This window comes from Equus caballus, chromosome 23 (assembly GCF_041296265.1).
Source record: "Equus caballus isolate H_3958 breed thoroughbred chromosome 23, TB-T2T, whole genome shotgun sequence".
NCBI lineage: Eukaryota > Metazoa > Chordata > Mammalia > Perissodactyla > Equidae > Equus > Equus caballus.
In genome coordinates this window covers 47,798,451-47,813,538 of record NC_091706.1, presented here as the reverse complement: position 1 = coordinate 47,813,538, position 15,088 = coordinate 47,798,451, and positions in this window count along the sequence as shown.

The following is a 15,088-nucleotide window of genomic DNA, read 5'->3' as shown; positions in this document are numbered from 1 at the left end:
CTTGACAGAAAAGAAAAATAAGGTCTTGCTACTCTAAGTTCTTTGCCCAGAGACATGTGGCTACTCATGATGAAATTGCGCTAGAATTAAGGCTTTGAAATCCTCACCAGAGTCCTGGACATGACATCCTGTCACCTTTAAAGTGAAACCACCCCTGAGAGAGCCGATACCCCAGTCCTACCTGTGTTTTCAACCTTTCCCACACAGTTACTCCCCAAGACTTGGCTTGTAGTAATTGTAAGGAATTGTATCGGCATATTAATTTTCAGATTTCTCTCTCCACACATTGGAGGCAGGGATGGCGAGGGAGAGATGGAGAATAAGTACAGGAAAATCTCCGTAAAAAAAACAGTTGTTCATCCACCCAGCCAGACACAACGCTTCCTTGGACAAGTGCAGGGGCCTCTCTGTGCCAGGCTGGGTACCGGGACTACAACGTGAATCAGGCACAAGGGGCGGGACAGTGAGGAAGGGAGCAGGATGGATCTGCCCAGGGAACTAGCCACCCCAAATCAGGAGCTACGGGCTTTAGGACCATAAATGCATTCTTCCCCAGGATTTTCTCCACAATCCTAGTCTCCTGTTTATCCAATACCAAAAAGACATTTAGTTGAGAACGTCAGAGCCATTCTGACAGTGTTCTCTAAGGTAGCACATTCCAAAGGAAGTATAATGTGAGCCATATATATAATTTAAAATTTTCTAGCTGTCACATTTTTAAAGAGTAAAAAGAAGCAGGTAAAATGAATGATTTATTTAATTTAACCCAATATATCCAAAATGGGGTCCTTTCAGCATGTAATCACTACAAAAATTACTGAGACATTTTCCATTCCTTTTATTGTACACACTTCTCTTTAAAGCATGGTGTATCTTTTAAATTTCCAGCACACCTCATTTCAGACCATCACTTTTTCAGTCCTCAGTGGCCACCTTTGGCTAGTGGCTGCCATGCTGGACGGCATACTCCCCTGGGTTTGCCTCAGAGAACAGAGTGTTAAGCAACAGAGCGAATCTCTCACCCCCTATCCTTCCCTGTTGGGTGCCCCACCCCACCTAGTCCTGGACTCCCACTCTGACTGTGTTTTCAGGGAGAGGCTGCATCATCCCTCCTGTCGATGGTTGATCGGCCACAGGGAGACCTTAGCCTCCCTCAGGTTCCAGCATCCAGCAGGCCTCCTCTCCTTACGGGAAACATGACCCGCTCAAGCCAGGCCTGCAGGCGCACCTCAGAACCAGCCCCCTGTTTGCAGCGCTCGTGAATTGCGCTTTCTTTTCCAGGGCACACAAAAACCATTTCCCTGACTCCTTTTACTCCCATCGCAGCGTTGGAACGACCTGCAGAGGCAGCTGCACAAGGCTCCCTTTGTTTCTCGGCTTGGAGTTGTACAGTGTACCTGCTTTTGATAAAAATCTTACCCTGAAAAGCCACATTTTTGTCCCTTCTCTTCCTTTTCCATTTTTACAGAGCCAGCAATCAAAGCTTCACTTTCAACATTTAACCTTATAAAATGTGAGCAGGGTTCAACTTTGGAAGTGGATTTGAGAGTTCTCCAGCTGCCCGCCTGGGCTTTGGCTAAGAAATGGGGATTGGTTCCGAAGGCTCCAGAAATCCCTTTATGATGCCCCTTGATAATTTGCTGACCTCATGCCATCCTCCATTTCTTACTAACGTGTTTCCCAAACTTCAAGGGGAGGTATCCTTCAACGGTCCACACAACTACTGTGCAGTCAGGAAGTTCAGAGAATCCAGAGGCCTGGGCATCAGTGGAGGGGCATAAATGCCATCCTTGAGGGTGTAGCTGCCAGTGTTTGTGCATTAGAAAATGAAGCCATCCCCCTCCCCTCATCCACCCCACCTCAGGTCACCTGCTCCCAGGAAGATGTGTATAATGTGGGCCTTCAGGTCACTGGTAACTCGGTTCCCTCATTTCAACCTAGAAACCTTGTGTCTGCAGCACAGCGGGACAGTTGGAAACGCTATCAAAAGACTTTCTGACATCATCTTAGGTACGCCTTTAAAAAACCCAGCGCTGGAAACAAAGCGGCTCTGTGGAGGATATAGCCACGATGGCTTTTCCGAGGCTCATCACAGACTCCGTGGACATAGGATACCTCTAATGTAGGCGGCTGGCACTTTGACTTTTGAGGGAGAGCCTAGGCGTTATTGAAACCAGTTTTCCTTTGAAGGAGATGACGTTTGTCACTCCTCTGCCTCTCTCCCTCTTCACCTGATTCACCCCAGACTCAACCCTCTCCAGGAGTTTGTCGCAGAGAAACTACAGTGCAATTCAGTAAATAAGTACTGAGCATCGATGATTTGCCACCCAGAAGACTAAGTCCTGGAGATGCGGAGAGGCCCAGAAGAGCCTGTGACAAGCCTGTGACTCTACCGCATTCACGGCTCTGATGGTGAAATTTTTATTCCTACTCTTTAATCATTGTTACCCCGTGAATCTCTAGGTCAGGGGCTGGCAGACAATGGCGTGAGGGATACGTTTGGCTATTGACCTGTTTGTCTTTTTAATTAAAAAAAGCTGTAGTAAAATAGACATAACGAGATCTACCGTCTTACCCGTTTCTAAGTGTACAGTTACTAGTGTTAAGTACATTCTCATTGTTGTGCAACCAACCTCCAGAGCTCTCTTTTATCTTGTAAAACTGAAACCCTATACACTTGGGATAACAACTTTCCATTTCTCCTTCCCCCAGTTCCTGGTAACCATCTTTTACTTTCTATTTCTATGAATTTGACTACTCCGGGTACCTCCTATAAGGAGAATCATACAGTATTTATCTTTCTGTGACTGGCTTATTTCACTTAGCCTAACGTCCTCAAAGGTTCATCCCTGTGGTAGTATGTCAGAATTCCCTTCCTTTTTAAAGGCTGAATAATATCCCATTGTAAATATGCACTATATTTTGTTTATCCATTCATCTGTCAATGGGCATTTGGATTGCTTCCACCTTTTGGCTATTGTGAATAGTGCTGCTATGAATATACAAGTGTCTCTTTAAGACTCTGCTTTCAATTCTTTGGGGTATATACCCAGAGGTGGAATAGCTGGATCACATGTTAATTCTATGTTTAATTTTTTTGAGGAACCACTGTATTGTTTTCCACAGAGCTGTACCATTTTACAGCTCTACCAGCAGTACTCAGGGTTCTAATTTGTCCACATCCTTGCCAACACTTGTTATTTTCAGTATTTTTGATGGTAGCCATCCTAATGGATGTGAGGTGGGATGGCATTGTGGTTTTGATTTTCCTTTCCCTAACGATTACTGATGTTGAGCTTTCCATGTGCTTATTGATTATTCGTGTATCTTTTTTTGTTTTGTAGAAATGTCTATTTAAGTTCTTTGTCCATTTTTTAATAGGGTTGTGCCAGCGGCCTGTTTTTAGAAATGAAGTTTTATTGGAATGCCCCCTCACCCATTCATTTACATATTGTGTGAGGGTGTTTTCTGAGCTAGAACCACAAAGACCATATGGCTCACAAAGTCTAGAGGATTTACTATCTGGTCCTTTACAGGAAAAGCTGGCCAACCTCTGCATTAGACAATTGAGAACTGGCTATATACGTGTCCTTCATCTTATTGAAAATGAATAGACTGTATATGTAACACCTCACACATAACTTCACAAATGATAACTTTCACAAACATTAACACATGGTGCCAGAGTATAGTATTTACAGATGAGGAAACTAAGACTTGGATTCTTGTTCCTAGCCAAGTCTTATTCTCATGGCTCTTGGCAGTGGCTTGAAACTATTTCTACTCTCCTCAGATTCCCTTACCTGAAAACTTTCTTTCACTTTTCAGAAATAACCTTGTGTCCCACTTCACAGAGGGAAAAAGGTAGCACAGGGATGAATTTCTTCAAGCTGCTTCCGTACCAAATTTAACTGCTTCCATCTTTGGTTTCTATCTCACAGGGACTAACTACTCCCTCCACCTGGGCTCACAATCCCATCTCATCCCACTTTCTCTGAAGGCTCCAGCAGTCGTCCTCTCTCCTTATATGTTTAGCCTTTTCATTTTATGGCTCATTTCCCTATGCTTTTAAATGATGCTCACTTCCCTGAATAAATCTATATCTATCTATACATCTCTAGATAGATAGATTTACATCCCTAGAGGTGTATAGATAGATACAGATATATTGATATATTAATTGATATATTAATGTCTATCTATCTATCCATCTATCATCTATCTATCTATCTATCTATCTATCTATCTATCTATCTATCTCCCAAGCCTGCCTTTCCTTCAAGTTACCACTCTCTATTAGAACTTTCTTTTTTAGTAGCAAATGACAGAAAAAACAATCTGAATGAGTTTGAATAAAAAGAGGGTTTGATTGGGAAGACCTTGGGATGCCTCAAAGAACTGAAGTGGGAGGCAAAAGAGCTGAGCAGCCAGGCTCAAGGAAGGACAGGCTTGGGCAGCTCAGGTGTCCTGAGGACTAGCGCCAGGGGACCCCCAGGGTTGCTCCCTAGCATGCTCTTTCTCTATATTGCTTATCTCTGCTTTTCTCTCTTTGGCTTCCACCACTCAGACTGTGTTTCTCTGCCAAGCTAGAAACATGGCTGTGGGCATCTCCCAGGCTCGTCTCTTTTCAGCATTGCCACCAGAGAGGGACAACCAACTTTTCTTAGTTCCAATTTAATAATTCCCCAGAGAGAGACCTCAATCAGCCTTTCCTGGGCTGTGTGTCACCCTGTAGTGGGTACCCTGATTGCACATTCTCTGTACCATGTGGATAGAGCACATCTGAAAAAGAAGGCGGGCTTACTATAACCAGAAGAAAGAAGGGCACTGGGCAGCAAAAGTAAATGGATTTTTACGATACACCCTAGGTTCCTATTTCCCTTTGCTACCAAATTTCTTGATGGTGTTGCCAGGCTTTCTGTATCTACTCAATCAACTTTCACTCACGTGGGCTTCTGTCCTTACCCTTCCATCACCGCACGTGACTTGGGAAGGTCACTGATCTCTTCATTCACTGTCCTTGACTTCTTTCCAGGGCTTTTGACCTGGTGAAACTCCCTTTCCTTCCCCAAAACCATCATCGATGTGACTTCAGTGGTGCCACTCTCTCCCACTTCTCCAACTTCTCTGTTTACAGTTTACTGTCTGTTGGCCCTTGCCCAACTGATTATTGCTTCAAAAGTTTTATTCTCCAGGACAGCTCTTTGCCCTGACTTATGCCATATGCTTCATTTGGGCATTGTGATGGCCTCCTGAAGCTCCGAAAACCACATATAAACCGGGGACTCCCAAATCTCTATCTTCTGGTCCTTTTTCCATCTTGATCACCTGGTTGGCATTTACAGGTTCTTCCTCTGAACGCCCCTCAGGTATTTCAGATGTGTGTAGAAACAGGTGCACCATCTTTTCTCTCTGGCCTCCCTCTAGAGACATGCCTGTCCTTTGGGAGTTCCATTTTGGTTAATGGCACCGCCATCCTCCCAGTCTGCAAAGTCAGGAACCTGGGGTCTTCACCTTGCCGTCCTCACTACCCATATAGGCAAAGCAAACCCGTCTCGTACACACCACTCAGATCCACATCCTTCTCTCAATGCTCACACCCACTGCTTTGGTTCTGAAAGTCATCCTTGCTTGCCGGGACTATCACAAAACTTTGCAAACTGGCCTCCCTATTTTCAAACGCCTTCTACTCCCTGCAGAGTTATCTTTTATTTTATATACATATTTTTATATATTCAATTATTTATAATTAATTTAATTATTATAATTACTTATATATAGTATATATTTAATAATTATACATTTGTATATTTATATATAGAGAGAGATGTTTTCCAGAGTACAATCGGATCATACCACTCCTTTGCCTAAAAACTTGCATCTTTTCCTTGCCTACTGAAGCCCCGCACAGTGGGCCTAATCAAATTTATCCGTCTTTGCAGCCCTTGATTCAAACACTTCAAACTAAACACCATCTCTTCATACCTTTTAATATATATAATGTTTATTTGTATTAAATTCATACATATGCATAGTTTTTATAGTGAAAAAATTCCTACTTTACAAGGTTTGTTGTGAAAAACAGTAACCTCTGTCTGTGCTCTTTCCTGGAGCAGCCATTTTCAACTCTGTTAACTGTTTCTTTTGTGTTTACCTCCATATTTCTAAATAACATGATTGTGTCCTGTGTTGATTTTTCAGATTTAACATTCTTACCTTTATTTTTGCCCTCTCCTGCCTTCCCAACTCACACAGGCCCACTTTCCCTTCCACATCCTCTTGTTATAGTTCTAAGTTTGATAGATACATTAATATAACTAGGTGAATATTTTCTCACATCTGGGCCATGTTATATATTATGACTACGTTTCCTTTCTTGAACTTTTTATTTTCCCTGGAGTTAATAATTGCCACGATTTTTAAATTGTTTACTTTTTTATATACCAATCAGTGATTCAGTCCTAAGCTCCTTGCCAGAAGTTAAAATAGTTTCTCACTATATTCACACATGTCAGATAATCCGTCTGTTTTATTTCTATTCTTGGACTTCATCTTCCTGAATACCTCTGTTTCCTCATCTGATTTTTCAATTTTGGGTGACTAGAGATGAGGTTAGGAAAATGCACTCAGAAGCAAAACTATGTACATTATGTGGAAGGAAGAGAAAACACTTTCCCCAGGTGTAATCCCCATTTACTTTATTTTTTTAAAAGATCATCAGTTTATTTCCTCTGTCGTGGTACTGCATTTCCCTGGGACGTATGGCCTGGGGTTTGCTCTCTAACTGGTTCACATCCACTTACAGGCAGTTGGAAGCCACATGGAAACTGTAGCTTCCACCATCAGAATATGACAGGATGATGACAATGCTGATGAAGATGACAATGGCTCTACAGAAGATAATGAACAAACAACTCCAAATTATATCTGTTTTCATCTTGCGAAGGACAGAGAGCAGTCACAGGACAGGAGTAATCAGCAGTGCTGGTTCTCTCCCCCTGGAGCTGCACGTGATGCTCTGAGGAGCCGTGTGATTCTTCAGTGGAACACGGATGCACATCTAATGTGCCTGTAATAACAGCTGACATTTCTCCAGTGCTTACAACTTGTCAGGCGCCACGCTGAGGGCTGTGCCTGCCTTGTCTCGCCTAATCCACCCAACTGCCCTAGGAGACTGAAGTGTTAAGACTCCCATTGTACAGAGGAGGAAGCCCTGTTAGCTTGCCGAAAGTCACACAACTAGTATTTATGGGATTTGGGAGTAGAGCCCAGGAAGTCTGATGCTAGAGCCCCACGCTCTGTGCCTTACTGTGCTTGATCTTAGAAAAGATATATAGGGTGTGGTACCAACCGACAGAGTAACAATGATTGAAGTGAGTACCAAAGGTGTATGGAAGAACAGCAGGCCAATGATACTGCGAGAACTGGACCATTGGGTTCTTCTTGTGTTCATCTCTGTGTCCTCAGGATTGCCTTGGGTGTATTTGCTGCATTTAATTGGATAGGACACACCATTTCCACAAATATGTCAGCATATGTTCTCTCTATGAAGAAGGGAGAAAGGACACATGTATTTAGCAATACTTACCAGGTTCTGCAAAATCATAGCTAGATTCTTCTCTGGTCTCACCTCTAGACTCAACTCCATGTGTTCCAGATTATTAAATCTTGTTGTCCTTCTCGCACCCTGCTATGTCTGTCACATTTTTGCGCTTTTGTAAATGCTGTTCCACACCATGAAATCCCTTCCTCCCATCTCCACCTAGAAAACACCTACCCTTATGATAGTTTGGATCTCATCTCAAGGGACACTCTCCATGATTTTCCCAGAGGATTCCCTTCTCTATGTTCTGCAAGGACACAACTTATCTTGCCTCCAGTATAGCACGTCCCCAACTTGTCTACATCCATAGCTAGCACTGTGCTTGGCTCTCTGAAGGTAGTTAGTAAAAATTTATTTAATTAATGAACAAGTGAATGAATGCGTGAATATTCTTATGTAAACTTTCTTTCAAATTCTCCAGAGCCACTTTCCCTGAACAAGAAATTTTTCCCAAACTGTTCCCCCCATGGTTTACCTTCTCCTATCTTCGTTTTTGAAAATTATTTATAAAACAATATTGCATAATGGAAAGTGGCTGACCCTTAATTTCTAACTGACTATTTTTATTATACCCAACTGAGTGCAAATATTCCATTCCACTACTTTGGGTTTTTTTCCAATATTCAACATACATGCTGCTCATAAAAATGTGACTTCCTGCGTTATTTCCAGTGTAACACATGAGGGTTCCATAAAATCTATCAGAGAAAATGAAATGTAGTGCAGACAGGAGATTTTATCTATTCATGTGGCTCCCCACTGCCGACTCGTATCATGTAATTCTACTTAGCACTTCTGGGCCCATTTCCTTCAAAGCACTTTCCAAGTATTACCTAAGTGATGCAGTATATGAGAGCGGATGGGACGCCAGGAACCCGAGCCGTAAACGTAGCCCCGTTAAACACAGTTCTGAGGAAATTAGATTTCAGAGTTGGAAAAGAAATATGGTCCTGACACTAACACCCTGTCTCAATTCAAATGACCAAACCTCCACCTCCCCTCTGACATCTCCTCCACCAGGACAAGGGGGATATTATATTAAACAGAAGGGCGACTGAGAAGTGGTGCTCCAGAGATTATGAAAAGCTAAAATCCCTGATGGGCAGCCACATTAAAGGACTTTTTTTTTTTTCAGGATTGTTGGAAAAAGAACTGCCATCACCTCATAATCAAGATATAGTATTCTACACCTGGAAAAGCCAATAATTGTTCACGAACAACCATTATTTTAAATTGTAATAATAGCAATTGCTATTTATTAAGTGACTACTGTGTGCCAGGTGTTTTGCATACCGTGTCTTCCTTTTCAGAAAACTTGGAACAAGGTAATGATTCTGCAAAATTGAAGACTTTTGCCCAGTCTAGTCTCTATGATCCTTTTATCTTCGGTCTAGGGGAGTTCTCTCATTCAAGAAGGACACCTTTCAGAAAACGCCACTGAGTAGAGAAGAAGGCCAGAGGCTAAATAAGAAATTGTGCTCATAAAATGAGATTTTTTAGAGTTTTCTGATCTCATGGAAAAGTCTGGAATATTCAAGTTAACATCATTGTGACCACTGGGGAGTGGGACTAGAGGTAATGAGAGAGCGGTAGCTTTCAGTTATTAGTTTTCAGACTTCCATATCACTTGCAATTTTTTTTTAACAATAAGCATGTAACGATTTAGGAATTTCAAAATATTATAATAGAAAAAAATGTATAAAGATCCTTTATAATCCAGGTCCTATTTTCACGTTTTGCTTCTCCCTCCCGTTCAGGGGTCATCATAAATCTGAGCGGCAGTGCTTCGGTTCCTCCTGTGGGCAGGAGAATGCTCTGTCTAGTTCGTCACGGTTATCTAGAGCTTCAAGCAACTGCCTGCTCCTGGTGAGTATTTGGTCATTATTGGTTGAATGAAAGAGTTCTCTAAAAGAATCTTAAATTTTTGATTTTCCTTTCGATGGCCGTATAAAAAATGAAAAATTCTAATTGTCTTGAGACCAACATAGTGTTTTTGTGCATGCGTTTGCATTCGTATTTAAGACTGTGCTTGTGACAAATGGCCCAGGCTAATGAGAAAAGAAAACTAGGCAACTTAGTGGGTAAATGACGTGTGTGTGCTGAGCTAAGGCCAGCGATGCTGGGTCAGACGGTGGGATGTTGACTGCACAGACAACATCAGGCCCTTCTGGGACTGCTGTGCAGGGCTCAAAGGCACCTGCCCATCGTCGTCAGGACCACAGGGGGTCGACCAGTGATTTCACGTCAACCAGTGATCACCCATCACGTTAGTGCTGTTCGTTCCACTTTCATGGAGTTTGCATTTTATTTTTAACTGTTAGCTTTGTAGTTATAAAAAAAGCCATAAGCAACATTTAGTCTTATTTGCGCCTGTATTTAAGAAATATTATAATAAAAATAATTTAAATCAAACACTGAGGGGCTGTCAAAACATTTTTAAAAAAGAAATTACAGTGGAGAAATAGCAGTTTCAAATGGTTATTGAAAATATTAAACCAGGCAAAACGAAGAACAGAGCCCTAGGACATGGACCTTGAACCATTAATCCATAGTTTGGGTATATTTGACCAATTAGGTAAAAATACATGCAATAAAACTATTGCACACTCTGTGCAGTGTCCCTCTGTACAGGATATCATCACATATGTCATCCACTATTTATCAAAATCAAGACACACAATGTCTTGGGCCGCCTCCTCATCCATCAGTGTGGTGACCCCATTAGTTGTTCCTGTAACAGTTATTTACTAAGAGCCCACTAGGCACCAGACCCTGTTCTTGGGGCTTGGGATCCCAGCCACTGGGGCTTTTAGGACAGTCCTTCCAGACTCCTGTTCAGACCTCCACCCATATGATTCTACCACTTACACTGTGTATGAAACTGCACACAGTTTTTACCATTATACACTGATTACCACAACTAGGCAACCAGAAATGGGACATCTGCAGTTTCTGCCTTTCTTGAGACTTGAACTCCACTAAGTTAAGCTCCCACTGTGTTCTTTGGACCTCACCCCTGAGGCCAAGGAAGATGGTGGGCATTGCCCGCCTTCTTTCTCTGCTGGGCCCAGGAGACCTCTGTGATTTCACCTCTTGTAATTAATTTTATTTCTAAGACCCATCTCTTCTGCCAATTCAATAGATCAGCATTCTGAGTAACACTGACCCCCTCAGCATAAGATACCCAATTTATACAGAAAAGTGAAAACAGGATGTGAATGATATCAAGTTGAAAAAGTAGGAAATAAAATTGTATATAAATCTTGATTACAGCAATGTGAAATAGTATGCATGTATTCTAAAAAGTTTGAGGGGAAAATTATTGTATATTATTAATAAGTTATATTGAGTTCAATTAAGTTTATTGTTCAATTGAGTTTATTACTTTCTCTGTTGAACTTGAAAATAATTAAAAATAAATAAAAGTAACCAAATTTACTTGACATGACATGTTTTTGGTGAATATATGATGGCTACAAGTTTTCACAACTTTTTTTTCAGTACTCACAAGAAGGTGAACACGGTCAGCCTCAAACTCACAATGGAGTGACCCTTAAAGTTACATTTTCTTCTTTTTTAAATTTTTTTAAATGAAGGACATATGCTTTACTCAGCCTTCTAGAACTCTACTGTTCTCCATGATTTCTCAAAAAGACAAAAAAATGCAGACAATAATTCTGATTTCGTATTTTCTACTTCTCTCAATACTCTTGAAATACAGCCCATTAGGGCTGGGGTACTTCCTTGGGCTCACCTTATTCTTTATAATGTTTGTCCTACCTTCTCTGGAAATCAGCATTTCCATCTAAAACAAACAGAAAAAGAGAGTTAGACAAGATCGTCTCTAATTCAACTTCCAGCTCTAAAGGTTACGTTGAGAACGACTCTGTGTTATACACAAATGAGAAGAGGTCTATCAGATGTAAGGAAAATATAAAGAAATAGAACTTGGAATAATTTATACATATAAATTTAACTAGGAATGGTATAATATAGCGGTTATTTTTGATTTGGTTATAAAATCTTAATTATTTGACTTCTGAAGCAGTGAACACCTGAAAATATATTTTAAAAGTTAAGAAATAGTGTTGATGCTATCTGTAGAATTTTTTCTACATCATATTCCTGTGTTGTACTAAGAGATAATGTATTAGCCAGGACAAACACTGTATGATTCCACTTAGATGAGGTACCTAGAGTAGTCAAACTCAGAGAGACAGAGAGTCGAATGGTGCAGGGAGAGAAGAGTGGGGATTTCTCATTTAGTGGGCACGGTTTTACTTCTACAAGATGAAAAGAGTGCTGTGCACGGATGGCCGGGATAGCACAACAAGGAGAGTGAACTTGACGTCACTGAACTGTACACTTAAAAATGGCGAAGACGGTAAATTTTATGTTATATGTATTTTATCATAATTAAAAAAGACGATGTAGTACATATTATTCAAATACAGAGAAGTCTGTTTCACTTCCATATCTTTATAATATTTTTTAAATAAAATAGAAATAAGATTAACAAGAATTTGTAGAATCTAGATGAAGAAAAGCTTAAAATTTTACACAAGACAAAAATTGATTTGAATAGAGACATGCATGGCTCTAAGTAAGAAGACTCAAAGTATAAAACTGCTGATTGTATTAAAAATTTATAAATTTAATGTACTCCTTTTGTCAAAGTAGATAAATTGATTCCAAAGTTTGTATCAAAGATAATACTGCAAAAGATCTTTTTTAAAAAAAGAGAGAGAAAAATAAAAGTGGATGATTAACACTAGATATTAAAACATATTCTAAAAAGTAATTTTAGAAGGTATTGTTACTGGAATATATGGACAGATGAACAGCACAAAATAAAATTCAAAGATAGAGGCAAATGCACAAATAAGTTTGCTATTAGATTAAAAAAAAAATCCAAATCATGGGGGGGAAACGGATATACTAATTCTTTTGGTTACACGAAGGCATTTGCTAGCCTTTGGAAGAAAATTAGACTTTGCTTCTCATGCCAAACTAAGTTTCTGAGAGCTCAACAATTTAAACTTGAAATAATTTAGTAAGGAAATAAAAGTACTAAAAGAAAATATGAGAAATAATTTTTGTAAGAGTGGAGTGGAAATACTTTAGAATAAATAGTCAGGGCCTAGACACAGTAAAGAAATACTAAATAGGATCACATCAAAGTTAACCGCTTTTACAAAGAAGTACTGTGAATAAAGGGATAGGACATGTGAAGGCTAATGTCCTTAAGATGCAAGGAGCTCTTAGAGTTAACAAGGAAAAGACCAACAACCCAATCAAACGAGGGACAAAAAATTTGAATCGGTTCACCAAAAAAAGAGAAATATGAATAGCTTATAAAGTTAAAAAAAGATGTTTTTTGTAATTCAAATAGAAATAAAAATTTTAAAAAGTGATTTGTCATTCTTCACATATCAGATTGGCAAAGACCTGATATGCTGTGTAAGAGCTTAGGGACGCAGGCATATTTACCCACCGACGGAAAAAGTGGGAATTGCTACAACTTCTTCAGGAAGCATTTATGCAGTGAATATCAATATTTAAAATGAACATCCTATTTATTCAGTGACTATTTTATTTGGTAAATTCTAGGAATTTATCCTAAAGATATACCCTCACTTGAGAGCAAAGAAGTATGTGTAAAGGATGCTCATTTAAGCTTGGATCTAATATCAAAGCACCAAGAACAACACATCCACATATAAATAAAGAGCAGTTGAATAGATTGGGGCACTTCCTTGCAAAGGACTATTACACAGTCTTGAAAGGAATGAATTAGATATGATAGTCTTAAGTGCCACTAGCTTAGGAATAAACAAATCGACAATGGAACAAAATAGAGAGCCCCGAAATAGATCCATCCATATATACTTAACTCATATTCAGTAAAGAATACCAAATAGCCATTATGCATAACAGCTATGAGTAATTTTAAAAGTATGAATTAAACAATAGGGTTCTATTGCCTGTCAATTGGCAAATATTTAAAGAATGGTATCATCAGTATTGTCAGGCTGTTGATTTATTCATCTTTTTGTTGATTTATTTATTGTTTTGTTGGTTCATTCATTGTCAGTCATTTAATTAATATTTATTGTGTAATATAGTATACGTTACACCAGGCACTGAGTTCTTATTGCTGCAAGTCTAGACTTGATTAGACTGCACATTGCAATTGTGCCAGTATGAATCTATAGCTTAAAATGCTCTTTTTACTGAACAAATTATCCTCTAAGAATTTATCCCATATCAATAATCAGAGGAGTGTGCACAAATAGTTGAAAGGCTATTTAGTATAGCATTTGTGGAGGATGGCAAAATGACCCCAAATTCCTCCATCCTTATGTGTATACCCCCTGTAATGTGACATGAGAGATTCTCCCACCAAGCAATGAAGTCTATGTCTCCATCCCTTGAATGTGGGTTGGACAAGTGACTTGGACTGGCCAGCAAGACATTAGCAGACGTATTGGAGGCAGAGGCGTGGAAGCCATTTGCGCTTTGGGGCTTGCTGTCTGCGTCCCCAAGGCCACTGCGTGAAGAAGCCCAGGCTAGCCCCCTAGAGAATGAGAGACTATGTGCAGAGACACCTCAGCCATTTCAGCTGTGCCAGCTCTCCTAGTTGCCTCAAAGAATTGTGAGCTTAAAAAAAAATGGGGGCCGGCCGAGTGGTGCAGCGGTTAAGTTCTTAAGTACGCACGTTCTGCTTTGGCGGCCCGGGGTTCTCCGGTTCGGATCCTGGGTGCGGACATGGCCCCGCTTGGCAGGGCGTGCTACATATAAAGTAGAGGAAGATGGGCACGGATGTTAGCTCAGGGCCAGTCTTTCTCAGCAAAAAGAGGAGGATTGGCAGCAGTTAGCTCAGCGCTAATCTTCCTTGAAAAGAAAAAAAAACGTTGTTATTTTAAGCTATGAAGTTTTGGGCTGGTTTGTTATACAGCAAAAGTCAATTGGTAAGGCATTATTTGTAATCGCCAAAAAACAATCCACTTATATGTCCAACAGGGGACTGGTTAAATGAAATCGCATTCATTCATACAATGGAATATGAGACTACCATTAAGAATGATGATGTTGATATATATTTACTGAGATGGGAAGCTATTCTTGATGTGCTGTTAAGGGAAAAAAAAGAAAATTATGACAGTTAGTAAACTATGATCTCTTTTTGTGCAAAAAACAAAAACCTAAACAAACTGTGAATATATCTGGCAGGTTAAACTCTAATTTTATCAAGGACTATTTCTGACAATTTAAAAAAATTTATATTAATTCTTTGCTTGTCTCTATTGTCTCATTCTTCTACTTGGAGTCAAAGAAATAATAAAGAGGGTTTTGGGGGGGTTATAGAAGAGACAATGAATGCAGTCTGATTTTTATGGGTAATATTTTCACTAACTTTTTAAAAAGCCATTGTCTGGATATGTGCCCTGCTCCCCAACACTGTGCTCTTTCCTTTTCACTCCT